Source organism: Simochromis diagramma, unplaced genomic scaffold, assembly GCF_900408965.1.
Source record: "Simochromis diagramma unplaced genomic scaffold, fSimDia1.1 OVJJ01000339.1, whole genome shotgun sequence".
NCBI classification, from domain to species: Eukaryota; Metazoa; Chordata; class Actinopteri; order Cichliformes; family Cichlidae; genus Simochromis; species Simochromis diagramma.
In genome coordinates this window covers 122,184-147,816 of record NW_024386762.1, presented here as the reverse complement: position 1 = coordinate 147,816, position 25,633 = coordinate 122,184, and the positions used below count along the sequence as shown (strand labels likewise).

The following is a 25,633-nucleotide window of genomic DNA, read 5'->3' as shown; positions in this document are numbered from 1 at the left end:
ACCTTTTTTTCCTGTAAAGCCAGCTATGAATAGCAGACTGCATCTACATGCTGTTGTTGTTCTTTGTCCTCACACTTGCAGTATTTTTGAAACATGAAACAGAAGTGGCAAAGTTCTTAGACTTGTCACCAGTGACGTAGACATTGGTGAAATGATTATTTGAGGTGGAGCTGTTGAATTGTAAAAAAAGTGCCCACAGCCGAGTGTTGTTTGTTCTCTCCTGACAGATGTGAATTATAACTTGCTCAAGTGAATTAAATAACACTTGACTGTGAACTGCACCACACTTTTGCTCATCTTCTCGTCATCTAGTGGACAAAAGACAAAGCAATGTAACTAAGCAACAATTCAGTAGGTAATCCAGTGCTGCTTGCTGGGCTTAAATGCTAGAAGGGAGCAGGCCCCAGGTTAGAGCAGTGTTGGGCAGTTACATTGAAAAAGTAATTAATTAGTTACATAGTTACTTCTTCAAAAGGTTGTAACTGAGTTACAAGATTCTAAAAGTATGAGTTACTTGAAAAGTAACTATTCCGTTACTTTAAAAAAATGTTTAACCCTTTGGTGTCCAGGGTACAATTGGCAATTTGTTTCCTCTACATTTCACCTTTAAAAACGATTTACTTGCCTTGTTTGGTATCATTGTTTTCAGCACAACCTCACGTGTCTGAATTTACAGTTATGTTATCATTTTGATATACTGTATTAACACAACTGATCTAAAATCGGACAAAAACATAAAATCTGAGTAGAAAAAGTTATATTTTTACTGTAAAAACTACAAACATGTTTACTGAATCATATTTCATAACTTTAAATGCAAATATAAATTGTCAATTTTAAAATCCTATGCACAAGTTATTTGCATCCATTTACCTTTAACCCTTTTTTAAATAACCATTTCAAACTATTTACAGAACAATCAGCTGTTCTGCATTCAATAAGATGCACACAAATTATTTGTGCCTCTCCAAAAAGTAATTTCTGTCCACTATAAAGGAGAACATCACAGCCTGATACCTGCAGGTCTGACAGCAGCAGGTGTATCACTCCTGTTTCTACCTGGAGACAGCAGTCGCCTCATTGTTCTGACACACAAAACTATCCACACACCACACACTAACTACACAACACAACACACTAACTACACACTCCAAACACGCTAAACGTCACAAATCTCTCACATCTCAAAACTCGCTCTCTCTCTTTTTCTGCTCTCTCTCTCTCTTGCCAACACACCTAAAACTCCCCCCTCTTCCTAAACAACCAAATGTATGTTGCCATATCATTTTTTGATTGGCTGACATGGTGCATGTTTCCACCAAAACGAACGGGCTGTTTTTTGCTGTTTCGTTTTTTGGTCATAAGCAGAGAGTGCTTGCTAGCACTGTCCGTAGACATGCAACGTGACAAAACTATTGAGGAAAAACCGCAGCGTATATATTGTTTATCATGACTCTGGATTTACGTGGCCAATATTCTCCCACTGTTGCCAAACGGCTTTGCTCACGGGGTCATATGATTGTTGGGTTTTTCTCTGTATCTATTATTGTATGCTCTACTATACAATATAAAGCGCCTTAGGCGACTGCTGTTGTTGATTGCCGCTATATAAATAAAATTGAATTGAATTATCAACACAATTTAAAAACTGGTATTATATCACCTTGTTGCTTGTCATCTTAAAGTGGTCCTGTGATTGGCTTACCACGACTACTATATTCTTCCTCAGCCAAACAGCAACACTTACAGTATGCTATTGTTTTGCCCTCTTAGCTCCAGGGGGTTGTGCCAAAAAGTGATTGTCTGGTAGCTGGTAGCTACCAGCTGTTTAAAGCTGTAGCTCCCCGATTACTTACATAGACAGCTACTTCTGTAACGGATGGATTACAGGTGTTATTTCTAAGGCAACGTCCACACGTACACGGGTTTTTTTGAAACGCAGATTTTTCTATGCGTTTGCACCTTTCGTCCACACGTAAACGGCGTTTTTCGGTCACTGAAAATGGAGATTTTTAAAAACTCCGGCCAGGGTGGATATTTTTGAAAACTCCGTTTTCACATTTTAGTGTGGACGAGAAAAAACGGACAAAATGCCAGAAAACGCAGCGTCAAAGGTGTGCGCCTTTTTTGACGTCACACTGTGCGCCACGTTATTATTTCGGTGAATTAATTTCTACAATAATGTTAATTGTCCTCCTCTGCAGTGTTTAAATGCTTACATACACACACACAGTTACTGTCCCTCCACACATACAACTCGGTTTTGCTTCTATACGCCATCCTTGTTTACTATTTCCCACCGAGGCTTCTAGACTTCTGATTGGCCAACATTTCTACACGGTTAGGAATATATCGCCACTTGTTGCTTTGGCATGTTCCTAGCAGCGTTTTCCTTCATTTCTTTCCTTCCTTCTCTCACCCCAACCGGTCGCAGCAGATGGCCGCCCCTCCCTGAGCCTGGTTCTGGTTTCTTCTTGTAAAAAGGGAGTTTTTCCTTCCCACTGTCGCCAAAGTGCTTGCTCATAGGGGGTCATATGATTGTTGGGTTTTTCTCTGTATCTATGAAGCGCCTTGAGGTGACTTTTGTTGTGATTTGGCGCTATATAAATAAAATTGAATTGAACTTTGAACTTGAATTGAACTGCGTTTATGTGTGGACGGGATTATTTTTTAAAACGAAAACGGAAAATCTCCATTTTCAAAAATACCTGTGTATGTGTGGACGTAGCCTAAGAGGGAAACCCTTCCAAAAAAAAAAAACGGACAGAGTAGTGGAGAAGCCAAGGGAATAGCATGACATAAAAACTGGATCACTAAAATATCATTTATTATACAAAAAACAGTTAAAAATGTAAAAGGAATTAAAACAACCCTGGCCAGTGAAACACACAATAAAAATCAATAAAACATAAACAAAATCCGGTGGCGTCAGCCACAACGTTAAAATCCAGCCAATCAGAGCGGTGGCAAGGAAGCTCAGCCGCGTCTCGGCAGTCCTGTCAGTCTCTCCGCTCCGAGGTGCTGGACAGAGAGGGGCAGCGACGGTCACTGTTCTTTCCAGTGGCTGAGTGTATGCAGTACGATAGTCCCGAGAATTACCCCTGGATAGGCAAAGCTCCTAATTCTGCCCGCCGCTTTTCTGTAGCACGCCAGCAATATGGTCTCGCCATGTGTTGTAACTGTATGCAGCGTTGTACCAACTGCTGTTTTAAACGTGGGTTGCGGTCAAAGTCAACTTTAGATCAAGCACAGAGGACTGAGACGAGCTATGGTGGAGGTCGGGTCTTTTACTTCAGCTCCCTTTCAATCAACATACAATACCACAGTACCACCTACTGGTGGGAGGTAGTAATAGCTGCTGCTTATTACAATATGGTGAGGTAGGGCGCTGTACCCCAGCCAACTAATTCCCCACCGTAGCGTCCTCTGCCTCCAGCTATTCCAGCAGCAGCACAGCTCCCTCTGACTCTTCGCTCAATAGCCGGCCGCCTGCCCCCATCTACTCCGCCATCTCTGCTGCCCTGTCTCTCATCCTCTTCTGACCGGCCAGGCCCTCTTATGGCCTCTGTGACCTCCCAGGTGAGCCAAGTTAGTAATCAGGGAGGGGTGAGTCTCTACCAGGATCAAGTCAACAATAAATACAATAAAAGCATGCAATAAAACAAGAACAAAACACTGTACAATATTAAAATATCAAAAATAGTAAAACACAGCAACTCATGTACAATAAAAAAAAAATCCTAGATAACTTGTCCATTTCCACCCCGTGACATTCCCGTTTAACTGATATAAGATGCGGTAACCTGAACACAGCTTCAACCGTCTGGTTGTTTGAAAAATAGTAACGCAACCGCATTTTCTTGTTAGTAACGGTAACGGCGTTGTAACAATAGGAATAGTAATTAGTTAGATTACTCATTACTGAAAAAAGTAACACCGTTATTGTTAACGCTGTTATTCCCATCACTGGTTGGGGGTCTGATAGTTGAAGGCTCTGCTACCCGTTCTACTTCAGGATCCACAAGTTATGTAGTCTTGGGATAAAGAGCTCTGTTGGAATAACATTTAATTATGAAGCAACCGAGATGAGATAATATAGTAAAAATATGATTTGTCTTTGTTTACTCCTCTGTTACGTTCAATTGATTGATTATGATTATTATTGACTTGAATTCCAAAACATCGCTTCTTCTCAGCAGAGCTGAAATGTTAGTTTGAAGCTGTTGTTTTATCATTTTTCAAATCTCAGAATAGTTTGGTTTTTTTCTTGTGTGTTAAATAAAGAGTTAAAATATGTTGTGTGTATTGTTCATACTTGTGTCTTTCTTTAGCATAGTACTATAGTATTAACACTATGTGCAAAAGACCATTTTTGGACATGTGAGACGTCCACTGGCTCCTGCTGACATTTATATTCAAATAATTCATCATAATACATGAGTGGACAGTACTGAGACGCCCTGATCATCAGTATATGACTTTAAATTTATCTGCCTGATTGATCAGGTTTTTTTTTTTTTTGAATGCACTCTGTTCAGCGAGGCCTGAAAGTGACAAGAGCTTAAAATATGTCTTCTTTTATGGCCACTATGGCCAGCATTCATTGCATGAATACATTTTAGTTAAGTATAAACATTTTAGGCACATAGTGTTAATACTATACTACTATACTAAAGAAATGTTTATAAATCCATAAATTGCTCCCAAAATGTGACCCAATCTTTATTTGACACAAGTATGAACAATACACACAACATATTTTAACTCTTTATTTAACACACAAGGAAAAACACAAACTATCCTGAGATTTCACAAATGATAAAACAACAGCTTCAAACAAACATTTGTGGTCAGACATGCTCAGTGTTCAGGAGGAAAGATGTCCAGAGCCTTTCCCACTCTGGGAAAGTCGATCTTATGCTGCTTCTGCTCAGCTCTGCTGAGAAGAAGTGAAGTAAAACCCATTATTATGGATTACTAAATCTTATTATGGATTTCACATGTTATTGTCACCTTTTTATCTTTGAGGTCTAGATTTTTGTATTTGCAAGGTTCTTCACTCGTCCTCTTACAGTCAATGACGTCACACGTGTGGGAGATGGTGTCTTTTTTTTTGTCTTCACACAGAGCCTTAATTGATGCCACCTTCTCTTTCAGGAAACTATTTATTGCCTTGCATGTATTTTCTTTGTTAATCTTTTTCATCATGTCATTGCACGTTTTTGACCCCTCTGGAAGGATGTGTTCCTTTAATAATTATGCAGTAGAATAAACCTCAACTCATAAATGTTAGTATTTAATTAGAAACACCTTCTTCTGTTTTACCCCGCATTTGTAACACCATTTTTAAAGATTACCTTCATTTTTTCCTTGACTTATGAGTGGTTGGTTCCAGTTGTTCAATCAGGAGGCGCTAGTCTGCAGCACCAGTTGGTAAAGACGTCTTTGCTGAGTGAAATTCTCTGAAGCTGGTAAATGGTAACAGTGAATTCATTATGCAGAGCCTGGTTATATGGGCATCTCCTATTAAGCTTATCTGAACAGAAATCAGTAAAGAGCCCTGAAGTGAGATACGTACTGTAGCTCATGCAAAATGAGCATACTCGCAGAATCTACCATCTACCTTAATACACTGTTATTCTCATGGTCCCATAAATATCTGTAACGACTCAGAAATTTTTCTGATCTTTTAATTGTCTGTTCGTGTTTATAATTTTGAGGCTTTTGAATGGTATTGTTTCATTAGCTTTGTACTAGATAACTTCAGTATAATAGAACTACAAATATGCAAACCTTTTAATTCCTCGTAAACTCTGATCTTCTTCTGATACGTGTAGAAGCAAACACAAGTGCTAACGCTAACAACATCCAATCAGGATTTATTGGTTAGATCAAAGCTAACATCTGCATTACATGTGAGCACTACACATGTTATTTAACATATATAACGTGTAAGATATTTAGATCTTTCTCTTTCCTTCAAGAAGAACTGTAGAAATAACATTACAGAAAAGCAGGACATGCTCAAGCAAAACATTATCAAAATGACAAGTCCAAAGACTGACCTGTGTGCAGCTGAGGGTCATGCAGAAAGGAGAGAACAGACCTGTGGAGGCAACAGAAAGAAAAAGGACACAGATTCCTCTGTGACTTCTTTTTATGCTGCACCTCTTACAACACTGTCCTAGTCATCAGTGTCACTGCTCCACAAAGCAACAGTTTAACAACCACATCCCTCCCCTTCTATTCGAAAACCTATACTGGAAACAAACAATCAAACAAAACCCCACAAAAGTAAAGAAAAACATCTGAGTTATGAGTTGCTATAAAATGCACTTTACAATAGAATTACAGCAGAGTCACTGTATAATTAAATAACTGTAAAACCTGCAGCTTGTTTCACTACAAGGTTTACAGTTTTTCTTTCTGCACTGCGCTTTCACAGCGTTAAAACAAGGCAAGACAAAGCAAAAAGCTAGAAGTCCTCTCTTCTGCTTTGACGTTTAGCTCATCGGTCAATCTTCAGTACATTTTAATAACTATAATAAAAGAAAATTCAAGACATGAAAACTGAAGACTTTCCTGAATTAAAAAGACGTCCTGGAAAAGGAACTTTGTGGATCTTTGTTCAGAGGTTGCAGATTTACAGTGAAGCAATACTTGACTGTTGTTGGAAGTTTTGCTTGCGCTTCAGTTGATGTCATTTCTTAACACGGTTACAAATTCATACATTTCACAACAAAAATAAGTAAGAGACAGCGAGCGCATAAAAGACAGACGGAGGAGAACTGACACACGGGGAAAGGGTGGAAAACAGAGAGAGAGGACACATCCATGGAACAGGTGTCCAGCCAGCAGTGATGGAGAGGATGTGCTTGGATAAAACTTTCAAACCTGTAACATAAAGACATTTGATTAATGGGATCAGTGTGTGTAAACTGCAACTAAGCTTCCATGCTTTGTAAGTGGGCATTATCACGTAGCAATAAATCTCTGGGTTTGAGAAAAAAAATGTGGATCTCACTCATCATCTCATTTCTTGTGCTTATGGCTCTCTGCTGAATGAAGTCTGGATGAAGGAAGAAAATTGGCCTGTTATTAGATTATTACTAAAACAAATGTCCTTCTCTCTCCTTTGGGAGGCTACAAGCCACTGTCTCCAAATATGAGCTGGGTTTCTAACAGTCGGTAACAGAGAGACTTTTACTGTGCTTCAGGAAATTATTTGTGGTAAAAGTAGCAGAAGTGGTGGCCATGTTAGCTTTATATTTCTATAATGTGTAAATTTTTGTCAACCAGGTTTTTCTAAGATAATATTACAGCAAAATAAGTATTCACCCTGCATTATGCAGGCCAGCGAGTACAACATAAATACACAACCTCTACAATCAAATGATCACTTTTGAGCAAGCACTTGGTGACAGTGGGAAGAAAGAACATGCTTTTAACAGGAAGAAGCCTCCAGCAGATACAGGCTCAGGGAAGGGTTAGCCATCTGCTATGAGCAGATGGGAGGGATACAAAAAGTCCAGATAGTAAAGCTTTTAAATGTAGCTTCCCCTTTTGCCCTAAAAGCTGCTCATGCAGTGATATCATCAGTGACAAGTCAGGTGATAGAGGCTAATGCAAAATGGTGTTTCAGTGAGGCAGAATTTATTATGACAATACATTTTTTTTAATACTCAGTATGAATTAAACAGGTTAAAGGTCAATGCTCTGTTGTAATATAAAGACAAAATGATTGACAGCAGCCCAGCAATATCAGTGAAACGCAAATTAGCCACATGGTGCAACGTAAGGAGCTCTGTGATTGGTTAGGAAAGGACAGACTGGCCACCTGGATTTTTCTTCACTGCACATTGATCCATAGCTTTGCTCTGTAAAGGCTAACAAAGTGCTTTTGCTTTACAAAGACATTCAGCGTCGGTATTCACTCTTTTAAAATGCCACTGAACACTGGAGTGAAATGGAGCCCTGATCCTCAGAGTTTTATTGTTGCTAACATTTCTTATAGATAGCACAGATAGTGCCCCACTGCAGTAATCACTCATGTCTAGATATTCCTGTTAAAAGGAGTTTTTCCTCCCCACTGTAACATGGCAAACATAGCAAACGAATAATCCAGCTGAAGCTTCAGACAGCCGTCAGACAGTGAAACACTGCCATCTGCTGGACTCCAATAACAAAGACGCTGCTTTGACGGGTGAGGGAGTTTCAACAAGTCTGCAACGACTCAAGCATCAAACTACAGAACTATTGTAGCGGACATGGTGCTCTAATGGCTTCATTAACGCAGGTCAGAAAGGATCAAACATATCAATAAATTATAAAACACAAAACGTCTCTTATTAGCACAACACTGCCCAGGGCTCAGAGTGTGTTCCTTATAACCTATTAAACCATAGCATGTTATTTTGAAGTGTTACAGGTGAAACAGCCAACCAGTGAAGTTAACTGTAATTTCAACATTGAGCTACAAAAATGCTTTTTTTTTTTAATAATTTTTTTTAAATTTCTTTTACAGTTTTGCAATTTTACACAAGTTTTATCATCAGTGTCACAATGACTGCTGCTAAAATTGAGTATGAGCTTTTTGTTGGTCTGATTAAAAGGTTAAATGTAAAAGCATAATTTAAACATGTGATGTGAGGTCATTAATTACAGTGCAGGTGTCCTGCTTTAGGATCATATATTAATACTTCCAAAACAGTAAAGTTGTAGAGAATCTATGTTCATTATCGTTGCTAATCATGGAAAGACAAAGACGTCAGACTCTGCTGAAATTTTTACACCCTCCTACTCTCTGCACACAGCGGTCTGAGGGACCTTCCAGGACTGGTGATTTTATTTTGTTCTTTTTGGTCTTACTGGTTAGTAGGTGGTGATTTTGTACCTGGTGATCTCACATTTGGAACATAAATTGCTTTGGAGCAGATTAGGTTCAAAGGATAACTTGGCTCTTGAAGTTAGCCGGATAAGACAGCGTTCTGCTTCACAGTTGAGGCCTCAGAGAGTTGTTGCTAACCAAAGTCTATCTTGTACGGCCACGCAGCATCTTATGACATTTTGTAACCTGAGCAGTGAAATGATTGCTGTTTTAGTGCACATACACAGTGTGATGATTAGTATCAGGACAATAAAGTTATGGTGAAAAAAGCTGCATCTGGTCAGAAGGAAAAGCACGCACACTTGGAAGACTTGACCATTTGCACAAAATGAATGGCTGACACTGGACAGATGAGAGGATGTGGACGGTCACACCCTCGTGCATTAAAGAGGGCTTTCAGTTCATTGAAAACACAAAACCAAACACACAAAAGACACATAGACAGCTGATCAGTTGCTTCACTAAATCATCGACACAAGCCGTGTTGTAGAGGGTACTGCAGCCGTGGCAGGTTATCATCTTAATGTGGCCCTGACACGCCATCGTACGCCACAAAGCTGTGAATAAATGAAAAGCAAAGAGGCATCATCACTAACATAATAACTGTAGAAGTTATCCCACTGCATTACATTTATCAGGATATCGTAATAAACGTTCATCATATGTTGCTTTGACCCATCATTGTTGTCATTAATATCGGTACATGACACTGGACACTTCCTGTCATTCATATGTCATGATTTTGTGATCAGTGTAGCAGCTTGAAAATAACTGCTTGGTTAACAGCAGGTGTACAGGCAGGTGCTCTGATCAAATACATGTTTGGCTAAAGAAACAGAGAAAATAAAAACATGTAAATAGGAACACCCACATCTCTACTTCTTCTATTTTCCATTTCACACTTACAAAAAAGTTCTCCTGCGTAGGTGTGGAGACAAATATATGTCATATTTAATACTTCAGACAGGCCCCAGAGCAGGTCTGAACAATTAGTCGACTTAAAATCTGCAATTTGAAACCATGCAATTAGCAATTTTGCAAAGAAAACTTGGCTAGGCTAAGCTAAGCTAACTGTTAGACAAAGTAGAGGAGTTGGAAGAGTAAAGGTTTCTGGTTAACTCCAGTTCAACTTAACATTAAATTAAACTGACAAATATCATGTTTATATTCATATCTTAGTCTTTTGATGAGCTCTATCATATAAATCTATTAGACTCAGACGAGGTCGGCACAGGGACAGGCCTCGGGGGTCCAGGCCCACCTGGTGAAGTCCTTCTTCCCCAACATCTTCTGATGTACTTCATTTATACATTTTGGTAATGAAGTACTTAAACTACCACCTCACTGATTAGTTATTGCAGAGTGAGCTCAGTTCAATTAATCAGGTCACAGTAGTTTAGCACTTCTACAGCAATCATGCAACCAGCATGACTGAGGAGGACACTGGGTGGACGGGCTTTGCAGGTCAGACTTTGAAACTATCTTTTATTTATCTTTTATTGTCATTACGCCAAAAGCAGTGAAATTATATGCTGTCCCATTCAGTGCAAATAAAGAATCTGTGTTTACTGACAGGACAAAGCACTGAACATGATTTCATCTGTTAACCTGGACAAATTCCAACACAATTCCTTATTATTTCTTTTTCTTAAGTCAAACCAGTAAAAGCTTCTACTTCAAAAATATGGACTTAACACTGAGATCCTGATATTTTAGACCAGTTGAATTTAGATGATCTTTTTTAGTTCATTCAGTTTGCTGGTTCTAACGACGACTGTCTTCATCAGTTTTAATGTCACTGTGACTCATATCTCTGCATGGCTGTTTTGTTCTGAGTGCACTGTGACAATGAAGTTAAGATCCGGTGATCAGCACAGCAGCCTGGGAGTGACTGCTTGGTTAACGACAAGGTTTACAAGACCTGATCAAATGTCACACTGGAAATATTTTGCAAGTGAAACAGCAAAAGCAAATGAAAAAATGTAAATATGTTAATTGGACCACCTACATTGTTTCGAGAGCAGGGGTGAACTAAAGAGTGCGACCCATCACTTCAGTTTCAGCATATAATTTCTATTTAACACTCAAAAAAATCAGTTGTACAAGTATTAAAAATATATTCACAAATGAAATTTACATGCCTGAGATGAAAACATTACTCAAACAAGTTGTCAGGTAAAGTCTCTATAGCACTGTTACATCTAAATATGGACACTGAGCTGGGACTGAACGATGTCACAGATCTGAGCCTCTGCACCTTCACTATACGTTTGTGTATGTCAGGCCTGTCCTGCATCTCTCCACCACCTGATCCAACTCACCACCAAATCCTCAGCTGATCATCTCTGCTCCTCTAATCACCTGAGTATCCAAGTATCCGAGAGTGTCCATCGATCTGACAACACAATTGTAAAATCGACCATTGACCTGTGCCCTAATGTGTTCTGTGCACTTGTGAACACACTTCCTTATGGAGTACGTTTATTAAGGACACTCTTTCATTAGCACAGAGGTTCAATAACACAACAAATAACCTCCAATAAACCTTTTAATAAACTGTCATTGGAGGCTGATGTGTTCTCTCTTGGCTTGTTTTCTTGTTGTGTGCCACACAGAAAATAAATGCATGGTGTCTTAACTCACTGATACGGGGATATCAATGAGCCCAGAGTCCAGCCAACGATGGCACGAAGTCAAACCTCCTTCAAGGAAACTGGAGAACCCAACACTTGAGGCTACCCCAACAATATCAATATGGTGTAACTTCCTGCTCTAACTCAGGCTCCTTCCCCACAGGAAAGATATTTTATGTACTCAAAGTCAGACCTGGAATCTGCGGGTCAGACTTCCTGGGCCCCCGACCCCTGACCTCTGAGATTTTCATGTCTTGTATTTTATAATATTTATCTTTTGTTCTCCTGCCAAAATTGTAAACACTGTCATCATGACATATTGCACTGATGTTCGATCAGCTTCATTAAATATACTTTTATATATACTTTTATCCTTTGTTTTGTTATACATCCATTTAAATCCTCACATGAAATTATTACAACCAACTGGTAGTAAAACAAAAATAAAAAGATTCTCCAACATTTTAACTGCAAATGGTCAATACACTCACTTTATTTGCCAAAAATTATACTTAAAAAAGGGGAAAAAAGAAGTGTTAATAGTTTATTGGAAAGGTCAAAATATACCAACACGTCTTTTTATTTTAAATCTATTTGTTTGTGCATTAATTTTTTTTCTAAAGCCAGATGTGGAAAAACAGGCTGCATCTACATGCAGGTTCTTGTGGTCAGTGGTCATCATATTTGCATTATCTTTCTGAGTCACAAGCAGGGAAGTGTTAAAGTTTCCTAGAAGTGGTGGGCCAGTGATGTAGGTGTGGATGCAAAGGATTATTTGAGGTGGTGCTGATCAGAAGTATAAAAATCAAAGTGTCCAGATCCAAACACACTTTGTTCCTCTGTGACAGAAGTGAACTAGAACTCACAGCATCAGCATCTGAACTGCAGAAGAGATCTCTGCTCATCTCCGTCTGCATTCCTCTTTTGGTAAGAACTTATTATGTAGAATTTAAAATGATTTTCCTTTTAAAGCTGGGCAGCAGGCTCACGTTGAACATCTCCATAAACTGTCATAATTCTGCTGCTACACTAAACACTGCATTCGGTGAGCACACTAAACTTACGTAAGCTGTATGCTTGCACGGTGAGAGACCTGTTTTTGCTGATTTGTGTTCAAATACAAAAGATCTTATTTAAACTGACTGTCAGATGTTGCCTATCCAGTTATGTAATGAACCCACTATATACATTAACCACAGACCCTTCACGACATCTTCATCACCTGCTGTTCCAGACAACCAACTTGTACCTGAACCACTGCAGGTTAATCATCATCATTAGTAAAGGAAAAAAAAAGGTGAGTGTCTTCATTTGGAAAAGCTTGAAATAAAAAATCCTATAAATTCCACATAAACAGATACGAATTGGAGGAAAATCCATTGTGTCTTGAGTTTTGTTTTATTTTTATTTTGCAGTGTGTCATTGTTACTACAGAGCACACTGAAACATATATAAGAATAACTGAGTGCAGAAGGGCATTTATATTAAATAGGATTTAAAACTTTGTTCTTAATGAACCAGATCTATTATGACTATATCTGTAGATATAAATACATATTTATCCAAATCACATCAAGTAAAAAAGGCAAAATTAAAAAAAAAAATAAATAAATAACAAAAAGTACAAATTAAAACACAAAATTTTAAGGCAAAAACAAATAGCTTGATGTCTTAATACGATGAATATAAAATATAAAGTAATACAACAAGGTTAAATATCTAAACATTTAAACTACTTCAGCTTTTCAAAGCTTCTTTTTCCAGTTGAAAATGACATCATCACGCCTGAATCTGCTTCCAGGAGCTGTCCAGCTCAGGCTTGTTCAGGATATTTATAAAGCTTGATAGTTTTCAATCTTCCTAACAGTTGAAAAATAAACAGAGAACAAAGTTATATATAAGATTATAAATAAATAAAAAAGAAAACTATAAATAAAACTACTTCTTTCATTTAAAGAAAAAGGTCTATCAGTCCTCTTGTCGTGTGTGTTTGCAGCTCACAAAGACGACTTACTGGATCCAAAAGGATGTATCTGCCAAATTCTTAATGTGGAAAAATGTCCATGTGTTTTCTTCTCCAGGAGACGATGAAGACACCGTTTGTCTGCATGATGCTCGTGCTGCTCTTTGCTACCGGATTTTGCAAAGTGAACAATTTTCAACCAAGTGAGCACCGACCTGAAGAAACACCTTATGAAAAGTTTAGAAGACAGCATGTAGATGCTAAGATGACTGAAAAGCTGTGTAACACAGAAATATCAAAAAAAGAATATCTACAAAATTGACAACAGTTGTAAGGAAACCAACACATTCATCCTCAGCATTCCAGCAAAGGTCAAATCCATTTGTAGAGGTGATGGGAGGTACGATGAAAATAGCGGCATGACGTATAGTACCGCAACGTTTCGCATAATTAAATGTAAGCTAAAGCATCAGGGAGCCAGGAAACCCAGCTGCCAGTATGAAGGCAGGCTTCTCACTAACAGGATCATTGTCGTGAAATGTGAAGGGAAGTTACCTGTGCACTTCGATCGGGACCTTCTGCCCTCTGAGAGCAACGATGGCGAGCAACTATGAGGAAAGAGTGGTGTGGCGGGGGGGCGTGGTCTGCGATGCTGCTGCAGGTGAGATGGATGTACCTGCGCTGCATTTGCTATCACGCCTCGCCAACTTAAAAGGCTTTGCGCTGTCTGAGTTGTTGGTGTTGTGGATGTGTTGGCTGGCAGCCGTTCATGTGTATTCAGCAACCGTGTGCCTCAATAAAGCAAACTGAAAATGTCTCCGGGTCTGCCGTGGTTTATCACAAGTGGGTTTTTTTCTGAATGCACTTTGAGGGAGAACTAATATGAAATGTAGCTTCAAGACCACACGTCTGCATGAAGTACGGCGGGCTATATGGGTCGGGCTTTATTTGTTCCATTTTAACAGCAAATATACAGTTTTGAAAGAAAAAAAAAAACTACATGTGTCATAAATTCTACCTGAAAGTCACTGGAAAGACGTTTTTCATATACTTTGGTCCTATCTCCAAGTGCAAACATTTTGCTAAACATGTGATCAACTTTTATTTCCACATATTGCAAAAAACAATTAATGATCCTGAGACAGCACCAGTGTCTGCACCAACAGTCTGCAGTGGGATTTTTCCTAAAACTGCTACATTAACCAGGGTTAATAATAATAATAAAACATGCTTAAGTAAAAAAATACTTTTACACAATTTTATAGATGAGAATTTAAATTGAATTCCATCCAGACTGAAACATTTAATTTACATTTGTTAAAAAAGGAGTGTGATAATGTCATCATTAAAAATATTAAAATGTAGAATAACCATCAATCTTGCACAAAACCCCCCCCAAAAATCTTTTTCTCTGAAGTGGACCTCATCAGTGTTTGTGGTCTCATAAACTCTCCTGTGATATTTATTTTGCATCCTTGGTTATTCAAATGAATGATTAATCTAAATCTATACAGATGTTAACGTGTCCCTCTACAGCCTGTTGTTTCTTAGTTTCAGCAATGAAACTGAATTAAAAACAAAACAGAGATGACATTCTGTCGCCTAGTCAACCACCAAGATCCCACAGACATTCAGCTGAAGTCAAGACTGAAGCCAAGACTGTGCCAGAGAAAAACCCAAGAAGAAGAAGAGGAGGAACTGGCTGCGTCAGCTTTTCAGCTGTACCAGTCCACAGACAGACTGATTTACACAACTGTGGAAAAACTAAATAAATACAAAAAAAAAAAAAAAGGAACACATAGATGTGTCATTATTTCATATAGATTTCAAATAGCATACCATTTGATGTCAACATGTTTTAGTTGCATTTGCAGTGCTCGTGCTGTTATATTCTTATGATTCTGTTCATTTTATGAGTGTATCCTTCAGCCTTGCTTCACATATTTACTGCTGCTTGATCAGCTTTAGTCCTGCTGGCATCAGCACAGGTAGAAACAGATCACACATCAGAGAATCGGCCGTGCATCTAAATGCAAATGGAAACTAAAAATGAAAAACATAGATAACTGAGCTGAACTTCATAGATCTGAAAGTTGACCAATGCATACATAGTGAAAACACATTATTTTATATTATGCTGAAGTCAATTTTTATCCAATTTTATAACTATATCATATAATAAAGTCTGTTTTGAAGTTTACTTTGGTAACAATTCATCTTTTTAGGCTTTTCAGAAACACTGTAACTTCATAGGTATGAACCAACAAACCATTTTTCATCATGAAAATAAAAAATAAATCTAAAGGAGATAAACATCACAACTGTTCAACCAAGCATTAAGTCCATTTTGAAACAAAGAACGATGTACACTCAGCCAATCACATGGCAGCAACTCAATGCAGTGTAAAAGGTGAGATGTAAAATAAAACAATTAAAAATATTAATTAATCTTAATCAATCTTAAAATATGAAGCAATCTTCTAACTCCCCTTTACATACAGAGCTGTGGCCAACCTTACAAACCATTTTGAATTTTTTCCAGCCGAGGCGTTCAAAATAACCAAACTGCTAATAGTCACAGTTTAATTTGGGCAGCTGCCTGCCTAATATAATGTAAAATCATCACAATATTTTACACAAAGAGAGTAAATGTATCCTTGTACTCAGCTAAGACAGCTGGGCTGCTGTAGCATGTGTTTATGTTCAGAGTGACATCTGATTTAAAAGCAGACTGTCACGGTTGCAGCTGTGTGCAGGCAGGATGAGGACCCAAACGCAAGCTCACGGAGGCAGGAATGAACTCAAAACAGCTTTATTGCTGGAGAGAAAAACCATACAACCTAAACTGGGAACCTATAACGTAATACACAGAGAAACACACGGCCATGAATGAGGGAGAACGCGACACAGAACTGAGGGAGACGCATAAATACACAGAGGGTTAACGAGGGAAGTGGGAGCACACGGGGAACACAGCTGACACTGATAATCATAACAAGACACGGCAGGAGTGAACGCAACACTGACGGGAGACTGTCAAAGTAAAACAGGAAGTACACGGAGGTTCAGAGAGGAGGAGAGACAGCACGGACATAACGGGCTGGGGAAACATGGAATAAAACACAAGGAGGGGAAACGAGGGCTCACAGATACACAGAGGGGCACACAGGAGGAAATCAAATAAGGAACATCTTAACAGAACAACCTAGAAACCATGGCATAAATAAAGAACAACACAAAACATACGAAAACTAAGAATGCTGGGCCAACTTGGCCCAGGATCATGACACAGACAGCAAAAGACACTGAGCAGCATATCAGTCAGCATGGGAAAAATGCCATAGATTTAAGGAACCAGGCTAAAATAACTGGTTTCTAGTGGGTTCTATTGTAAGTGCTCTATGTTTCAGCATGACATACTGTATGCATCCTACACTGAGAACCCTTGAGGCTGATCATCAGGGTATGCTGTGTGTATTCTTACACAGAAGATAAAATAACATGCAAAGATTTTCGCTGGTTGTGGTTGGTCCTTACACACAGATGTAAGGTCAAAAAAAATCACCCACAATGGATCGTTCACAGACGCAGGTCCAGTGGAACCCACTTCCACAAAGGCTGCACCTGCTCTGGCAGAACAGGAAGCAGAATATGCTCATTAAAGGGAGGATCCACTATGTCCTTCTTCACAATCCTGTCTGCCAACTTTAAGAAGAAATCAGAGTGACGCAGAAGCTTTAAAACAGTGTTCAGAATAATCAGTGATGCTTTATCTGAACTGATGACAGATAAAGATGAACGTGAGTGTGGCAGAAGAGTAAGTTCTCCCTCTTTCTTGGAAGTATACAAAAGCCTGTTGTTTATAAAAAGTTAATAAACAAACAACAAGTTCTTACAGAATGAGACGTGAAGCCTGGAGATGAGTTCAGACTCGCTGTTATTAAATTCTACCTGAGCAGGTTATAGTTCACCTCAGTTATGGAAGAACAAATAACACTTGGCTCTGGGAGCTTCAGTTTTATACATTGCTGTGGCACCACCCTAAGCCATCATTTGCATCAATACCTACATCACTAGCCCAGCAGTTCTAAGAAACTTCTCTGTTTGTGGTTCAGAACCTAATGTGACACCAATGAGCACAACAGCATGCAGCTGCAGGTTGTTGTTCATACATGTAAAGAGCCATGTTTGCAGGCAGCTATTTGAAGTTTTGTGTAAAATATCATTTTTATAGAAATAAACCAAATGTGTCTAAATATATTAAGTAAACAATCAGAATAAGAACATTTTGAAATAAAATCCAAAAACTGCATCCGGCTTAGTTTTTGTTGAATAAATAACGACTCTGTGTAATATGTCATGTATTGTATATGTAAGTTGTATTTGTACAATGAAGCCAGGTTTTCTTTGTGTTAGCTGCCTGACAAACCCTAAAACTCTAGTCAGAGATTGCAGGTGTCACAACAGACAGACAGCTTTCTCTGTCAATCCTAACTTTCTGTTTCACACTCTGTGCACTCATATAAAAAAATCTTTTTAAAAAACAATCACATGACTCTTCTTCCACACAACATGATCCCTGAGTGCCGCCTGCTCCAACCAGACATGTTATCACAGCGACGATGGTGATAATTAAAATCTACAAAGAACGTGATGAACATTATTAAAATGCAGCACTGTTAAAGCAACGTGATTAATGCTGCATTAAAATGAGCCTTTAGCACATAGGTGTCAAACTCTGGCCCGCGGGCCAAATTTGGCCCGCAGCCTAATTACATTTGGCCCGCGAAGCCATACCAAATTACTATTAGAGCTGGCCTACTGGTGTTATACAGCTAATATATTGTTTAGTATTAAGCTTTGCTTGTTCCATATTCAGTCTTTCAGCAAACGTGTTTGAGTCCATAAGAAAAGATTCATTCTTATATCTGGAGGAATAAATATATTTCAATAAATATTAACGTTAGCCCGCGACTTTGTTCCAGTTTTGAATTTTGGCCCACTGTGTATTTGAGTTTGACACCCCTGCTTTAGCACATAGAGATGATTAAACAGTTTAATTTGAGTTCATTATTTCTAAGGCAGATGCTACACCAGTGAAGGTGCACTTAGCTTTCACACACTGCTTCTGCATTGTGTCTTAGTTTTAGTGGATTAAATAATGACACAGTGTTTGTTTGTTTTTCTTTAGTAACAAATGACCTCAGACCAGCTTGTAATATTTTATAAACAAATAAGCATAAATGCGTAAACTCAGCCTGGAATAACATGGGATAAACATGGGATGTGCATTTTTTTTTATTTGTTTTTGTTTTTTTATGTAGTTCTGGATGCGTTACTGAGTCTTGCAAGAATGCCAACCTTACCAGCTGCAACTTGTTTGTTTTTTTGTTGTTTTTTTAATTTAATGAGTGCTGAAAGTTAAGCAACAGCTGTGACAACGAGAGAAGATGGAGCCAATTAGAAACAACTGTGAAAATGTACAATATGTAAGCTAAGAAAGCAAAGTGTTGCAATGTTGCCATCATTTTTGTTATTGTGGTATTTTTTTCAACATTCACTGAAAATCACTTCTCTCATATTTCCTCTTTATTATTTTCATCACTGTTTAAGAAATGTAACAAAGTCTTATAAAGCATCTAAACCAGCATCATGAAGTGATGTTTAAAGATCGCAGCAAGCTTACAGCATCTCTCAACTCAAGAGCAACATTCAAAGTGCACAGGCTGAAGGAAATTATTGATTTTATCACATGCAATTACAATACGCCTTTTCATCTGTATCTGTTTGTACAATGTGTATCGGTTGTTTGTCCCAGCAGTTTACAACACAGAATGTGCATGTCTGTGGGGCTTTCGTAAAGATTTCTATTTGCATCGATACGATTGCTTGGAGCACAAATTGTTCTAACTTGATTAAAGTTACTAATGATGAAGGTATTCTCGCTCTTACATTTACCATTATTATCTCTGATGTTCCTGTTTGCTATCAGAAAATCACATCCCCCTCGTGGGATCATGTTGATGATATGCTGGTTTTCGAATTTCCGAACACGTCCGTCAGTCATGCAGAGCACAGTGCCAGAGAGCGCCACTAGCAGGAAAATGGAAGTCTTCATTGTATTTCTATAGCAAAAAAGTAAACAGAGTGAATATATAAATCAGTATTATTTCATTTCATTTATTAACTTGTTTATTTTTGTTTCCTAAATGTTAATCGTGCTTAACTATTAGATAGATAGGAAACTCTCTGAAAAGTCATATTGTTTGCAGTGAGTTTATGTATTTGCCAGAGGAAAAGATCAGCATCTGCATATCTGACCACTTTGAATCAATTTCTATCTAAACAGAAATCAGTTCAGCTTGCACTATGTCAGTTGTGCAAGAAAATATGTCAAATATCCATACTGTAAAAGTTCACAAAATCAAGATCAAGTCATGCAATGCTCTCCATATGTGGTAAATTATGAAGTCTTCAGTATATGAGGATATTGATATCCGTATAACTGGAGTTATTATAGATTTTCATACATGACATTTCTGGAAAAGGCGAGGGTGTCAGGGTCCCTGTGTCTACCCGGTCATGGGTTTTTTTGTTTTGATTTTGTCCCCGCTCTCTCCCTCCCTCTCCCTCCCTCCTTCTCTCACTGCCTGGGCGGAGCTCATCTGTGGGCTCCTGCCCTTGGCCCACGCACCTGGTGACACCTGTGGCTCATCACCCAACAGTGTTCCAGTCCCCTTATAAGATGGCAGCCCTGTATTTCTCATCGCTGGACCGTTGCCGACTCTCGTCAGTGTTAACCCCAGCTCAGTTCATTCTCGTGTTTCCCTAGCGATCTTCTTACAGTAACCTTTTGCATCTCTGTGAATAGATTTCCCTGGACCTGCCCCCGTGTTACCTGAGTGATCAAGTGTGTGAGGATTGGAGCGAGCTTTTGTGTTTCTTGTGGAGTGTGAAGAGGAGCGTGGAGCGTGGATGGAGTGAGGACTTTGGAGCGTGTGGGGACTGCAAGTGTCTTTCCCCCTCCTGTTCGTGTGTGGATTCCCGGAACCCGTCTTTTCCCCACTTTGTAAATAGATGTCCTGGTGCTTCTGGAAATAAAAAACCTTTATTGTTCCCTACTCAGAGCCTACGCGCGAGTCCGTTCAGTCCCGTTGTGACAGAGGGTAAGGACGTAAATCGACTGGTAAAGACGGACTGGTAAAGAGTCTGCAGCCGCAGCACCAATCCATCTGTTGATCTCCTGTTCCCTTCTCTGATCACTCGTGAACAAGACTGCGAGTTTTGTAACTTAATAAAAGCAGTTTGCCAGAGTGCCCCTTCCACGTCACACCCTGTTCTTTCTATCTTGTCTTATATGGAAATTCACTTTGTGTAGCTTTTTGGGAAATTGTTAAACGTCAGGAAGATTCTGAACATGCTCCATCGTTTAGCCAGCTCTTTGGAGCTGAGCAGGTTCAGGCCTGTTGTTGTAATTTTTATAAAACGATCTCATTTAAACGAATAATCCAGCTGAAGCTTCAGACAGCCGTCAGACAGTGAAACACTGCCATCTGCTGGACTCGAATAACACAGACGCTGCTTTGACGGGTGAGGGAGTTTCAACAAGTCTACAACGACTCAAGCATCAAACTACAGAACTATTACAGCGGACATGGTGCTCTAATGGCTTCATTAACGCAGGTCAGAAAGGATCAAACGTATCAATAAATTGTGAAATACAAAACTTACTGGTTCACTGCACACACAAACCTTCTCTTATTAGCACAACACTGCCCAGGCCTCAGAGTGTATTCCTTATAGACTATTAAACCTTAGCATGTTATTTTAATGTCTTACAGGTGAAACAGCCAAAAAGTAAAGTTAACTGTAATTTAAAATATTCAGCTACAAAATGCTTTTAGCAAATAATTTTTTATGACTGCACTAAAATTCAATACTAGATTTTTGCTGGTCTGATTAAAAGGTTAAATGTAGAAGTTTTGGGATCATATATTAATACTTCCAAAACAATAAAGTTGTTGTAGAGAATCTATGTTCATTATTGTTGCTCATCATGGAAAGACAAAGACATCAGACTCTGCTGAAAAATTTTACACCCTCCTACTCTCTGCACACAGCGGTCTGAGGGATCTTCCAGGATCTAGGATTTTATTTATTTTGTTCTTTTTGGTCTTACTGGTTAGTAGGTGGTGATTTTCTACCTGTTGATCTCACATTTGGAACATAATTTGCTCTGGAGCAGATTAGGTTCAAAGCATGAGTTGACCTGGCATTATGTCTTGGATTACAAAAAAATCCCACGTTAAGCCTTGAAGTTAACCGGATAAGACAGCGTTCTGTTTCACAGTAAAGGCCTCAGAGAGTTGTTGCTAACCAAAGTCTATCTTGTACGGCCACGCAGCATCTAATGACGTTTTGTAACCTGTCACTACAAAGGAGCAGTGAAATGATTGCTGTTTTAGCGCACATACACAGTGTGGTGATCAGTATAAGGACATTAAAGTGATGTTGCAGAAAGCTGCATCTGGTCAGAAGGAAAAAAAAAAAAAAAAACACGCACACTTGGAAGACTTGGCCAGATTTGCACAAAGTGAATGGCTGACAGTGGACAGATACAAGGATGTGGATGATCACACCCTCGTGCATTAAAGAGGCCGTTCACAAAACCAAACACTCAACAGACACAATAAGACAGCTGGTCAGTTTGCCTCACTAACTCATCTACACAAGGCGTGTTGTAGAAGTAGAGCAGGGCGATATGGCCAAAAATATTCATCACGATATACATTTGAAAATGTGCGATAACGATATAACTGACACGACACAAAATGCTTTACAACTCCACTTCATTTGTGCAAAAAAACCCATCAATGTATTTACACTTAAATAAGCAGCTGTTTCATGTGCATTAAAGTTATATAAAAATGTAACAGTGCAAATGCAAATTCCTGGCTGACAGTTTAACCAAAAGGCGTTTCCAGTGGAAACTGGCCGACATATCCTCAGCACAACCATGTATAATATCCACGAAACTTAAAAGGAGGTTAAAACACACAATACAGTAATATTATGTTGAAGCACAGTAATAATAATAATAATAATAATAATAATAATGGATTGGATTTATATAGCACTTTACAATACCACTATTCATTCACTCTCACATTCACACACTGGTGGAGGCAAGCTACGGTTGTAGCCACAGCTGCCCTGGGGCAGACTGACAGAAGCGAGGCTGCCATATCGCGCCATCCGGCCCTATTCTGCCCTCACTGCTACACTGGACACAGTTATGCAGATAGATAAACTCCTCGACAACTGACAGGTGTATCGTCCCTTTTATTGACGCTGCCTTCAATTATCAACAGAGTGAAACTACAAACAGAAGAAATAAGCAATATTCAGCCTATATATTCACACGATAATGCAAATCAATTGGCTAAACTAGCTAACATTGGAAAGAAAGTAAATCTGAATACAGTACACCTTTAACCATAAAAGTGCATAAATAATAGCAAATATAGTTGCATTAACTCTTGTTCAACTTAAATACTCACAAGCGATGCTTTCTGTAAAACAACGAAGAGGATGGATGCAGATGTTTATCTGAACAACATGCTGAGTCAGTCTTTTCTCAAAGTGTGCTGCATTACTAACTCTACAGCTAATAACAAACAAATCTTGGCATGAAAGAACTATAGCGACTCTTGCTGGTGGGAAAAAGAACTACACCAGCACAGGCCCCTCTGGCCAACACCAGCAGGCAAGTAGGGTAAAGTGTCTTGCCCAAGGACACAACGACCAGGACAGAGAGCCCAGGGATCGAACCGGCGACCTTCCGGTTACAGATGCGATTTCCAACCCCCTGAGCCACGGTCGCCCGTACGTATCACTCCGCGAGGCTCCTGCCTACGATAGCCGTAATGCTCCAACAATCCATCAAGCGGTGCGGCTTCGTAGCTTAGCAAAGTCGTAATAAAACATTTGACAGATTTTCGAGCGCCGTGTACATAAAATCTTTCGAGGTACCTGAAAGTCATGTCAAAAAAAATTCAGCAAACACCTGACACAGGACCTGAAAGACGCACTCGGTCCTTCAGTTGATCCATCTAGTGTTCACCAAAGCCTCATCTCATGGTGTCAGTGAAGGGTGGCTGTCAAGAAGCCATTATTAAGGAAGGGAACAGGGAGAAAAGGCTGAGGGATGCCAAATTACACAAGAACTGGACTGAAAATCAGTGGCAGCAGGTCTGATGGAGTGATGAACCAAAATTTGACATTTCTGGTTCAAATTGTGGTAATATGTCTACAACCACCTGCAAACTACTGTACAGCTCTGTCATAGTTTGGGTCTGCATTTCAGCCAGGGTGTTGGGGATTTCGTCAAAATTGATGGAATTATGAAAAGTACCACCAGACTTTGATGCACCATGCAATACCATCTGGAAAGCGTCTGACCGCCAGCAGCTTACTAAACACATCGAAACACCATCATTCATGGACTGACCTGAGCCGTGTGGGATCATCGCGGCAGAGAATGGAACAAAACGGCAGCTGATATCGAAAGAAGAGCTCTGAATGTCCTTAAAGAAGCTCGGAGAACTATTCCTGAAGACTACTTAAAGGAATTCCAAAGAAATGTTCCTAAGAGAGTTCAGGGCGTGCTGAAGATAAAGATGCTCAAGCTCATTATATCAACTCTGTATGACGCCTTTTATACTGTATTTTCATGTAAACTTTTCAAATTTAAACTGCTGCACCCGTTTCCCAGCAAGTTATATGTTAGAATTAAGGTGTGGCTCAAACTTTTGCACAGTCCTACATTTCACATCTATAAAATGATCTGGCACCTGATAAACCTTTAAAAGCACTGACCTGCCTCTCCAACTATCTGTTTTAAACAACCAGCAGTTGTGTTGCGTTTTCGTCAGGTTAGTGTCTCAGACCTAAAACAGCCCAACATTATCTCTAATTCAGGTCTGGACCCAAGCTGACCCATTAAAGTACGTGGTACTCCTTTTATTTGTACTTGTGTACTCAGGCATAAATTAGACTTTTCAGGTACAAACTAAATAACACAAAGAGGAGCTCTTATGAATAAGAATGAAACTGAGAGGCCCACTGCAAGAAGATGCACACCCAAGTGCTGAGATTGTAAAGATGAAAAGTGAGCAGAGGAAAATGAGCGTTTCAGGAGAACGAGGCGGTTTCCTCTTTTCCCATCTGGCAGCCTCACAGCGGGGAGTTATGAGGTAGCCCCAACCTACCTCACATCTCCCCGCTGTGCAAGAACGAGCTCAGCAACACAAGCATCCTCTCTCTTTCGCGAGTGCATACGTGCACATCGACAGTGCTGCATGCCGATGAACCCATTTTCTTGGAGCACCTACACAAGCTGCAATATACAGATCATGTTTCACAGCGAGAGGCAAACACCTCCCTCTGTTTGTGCTTCATTCTAGCTTCGCCCTTCTCTTCCCAACCACACACACCAACACCTTCCTCTTGTCAATTTTATTTTAATCCTTAACATAAAGACAGCTATAAATTAGGATAATCAAACTTGATTTATTACCTCCTGCACCCCCCCACTGTGTGTTCAACAGGAAGCTAAAAGTTGTTAGCTGTTAAAGTGTTCAAAAAACAGCAGGAGCACTAAGTTCTCCTCCTGCCTTCAGCCCAACCGTTGAGCGCGATGACAAATAGAGCCGCAGAATTTTGCTGCTGTGTAATTAAATTGAGACGTGGGGTCAAAATTCCCACCTAGATTGAGTGAGATGAAATAGAAATCGGCTCTCCTCTAACTGACTTTATAGAAATAATTACAGAAGCTGCATTTATAACTGTTATTAAATAACAGCAGCACACGAGAACTAAAGTGTAATCCCAGCACATTTCGCTTCGCTTGCACTGATTCTTTAGAGATGACGACTGTGGTGGGTAATTAAGGGCAAACAATATACAAGTCGCGTGAAAAATGGAGGCTGCATTACCTTTCCAAAGCTTCCTTTCCCGATGGCCCGCAGTATCTGGAAGTGGTCAAAGTTTACTGTGGAGAAAATGAGAAGCAGTTAGTGAGAACGTGTCAGTTTGAGCTGAGCTATAAAACAGGGAACATGACATGTACAGCACTGTGCAAAAGTCTTG

General features: G+C 39.3%; 2 long non-coding RNA genes across 4 annotated transcripts in view; one reads left to right on the top strand and one right to left on the bottom strand.

Moving 5' to 3' along the window:
• LOC120732211 overlaps positions 1–17,526 on the top strand; it is a 24,105-nt gene extending 6,579 nt beyond the window's left edge. Inside the window, exons 2-3 of the long non-coding RNA XR_005695553.1 lie at positions 9,685–9,688; positions 17,408–17,526. This is a non-coding gene — a long non-coding RNA (uncharacterized LOC120732211). The remainder of the gene's footprint in view (positions 1–9,684; positions 9,689–17,407) is intronic.
• LOC120732184 lies at positions 15,210–25,633 on the bottom strand. Of its 3 annotated transcripts, none has more exons than XR_005695544.1 (3): positions 25,480–25,633; positions 15,323–15,456; positions 15,210–15,236 (listed from the first exon to the last, which is right to left on the bottom strand). It is a non-coding gene; the product is annotated as an uncharacterized LOC120732184 (long non-coding RNA). The 3 variants fall into 3 exon arrangements; XR_005695545.1 differs by having other exon boundaries at positions 15,323–15,453; XR_005695546.1 differs by lacking the exons at positions 15,210–15,236; positions 15,323–15,456 and adding an exon at positions 18,871–19,608.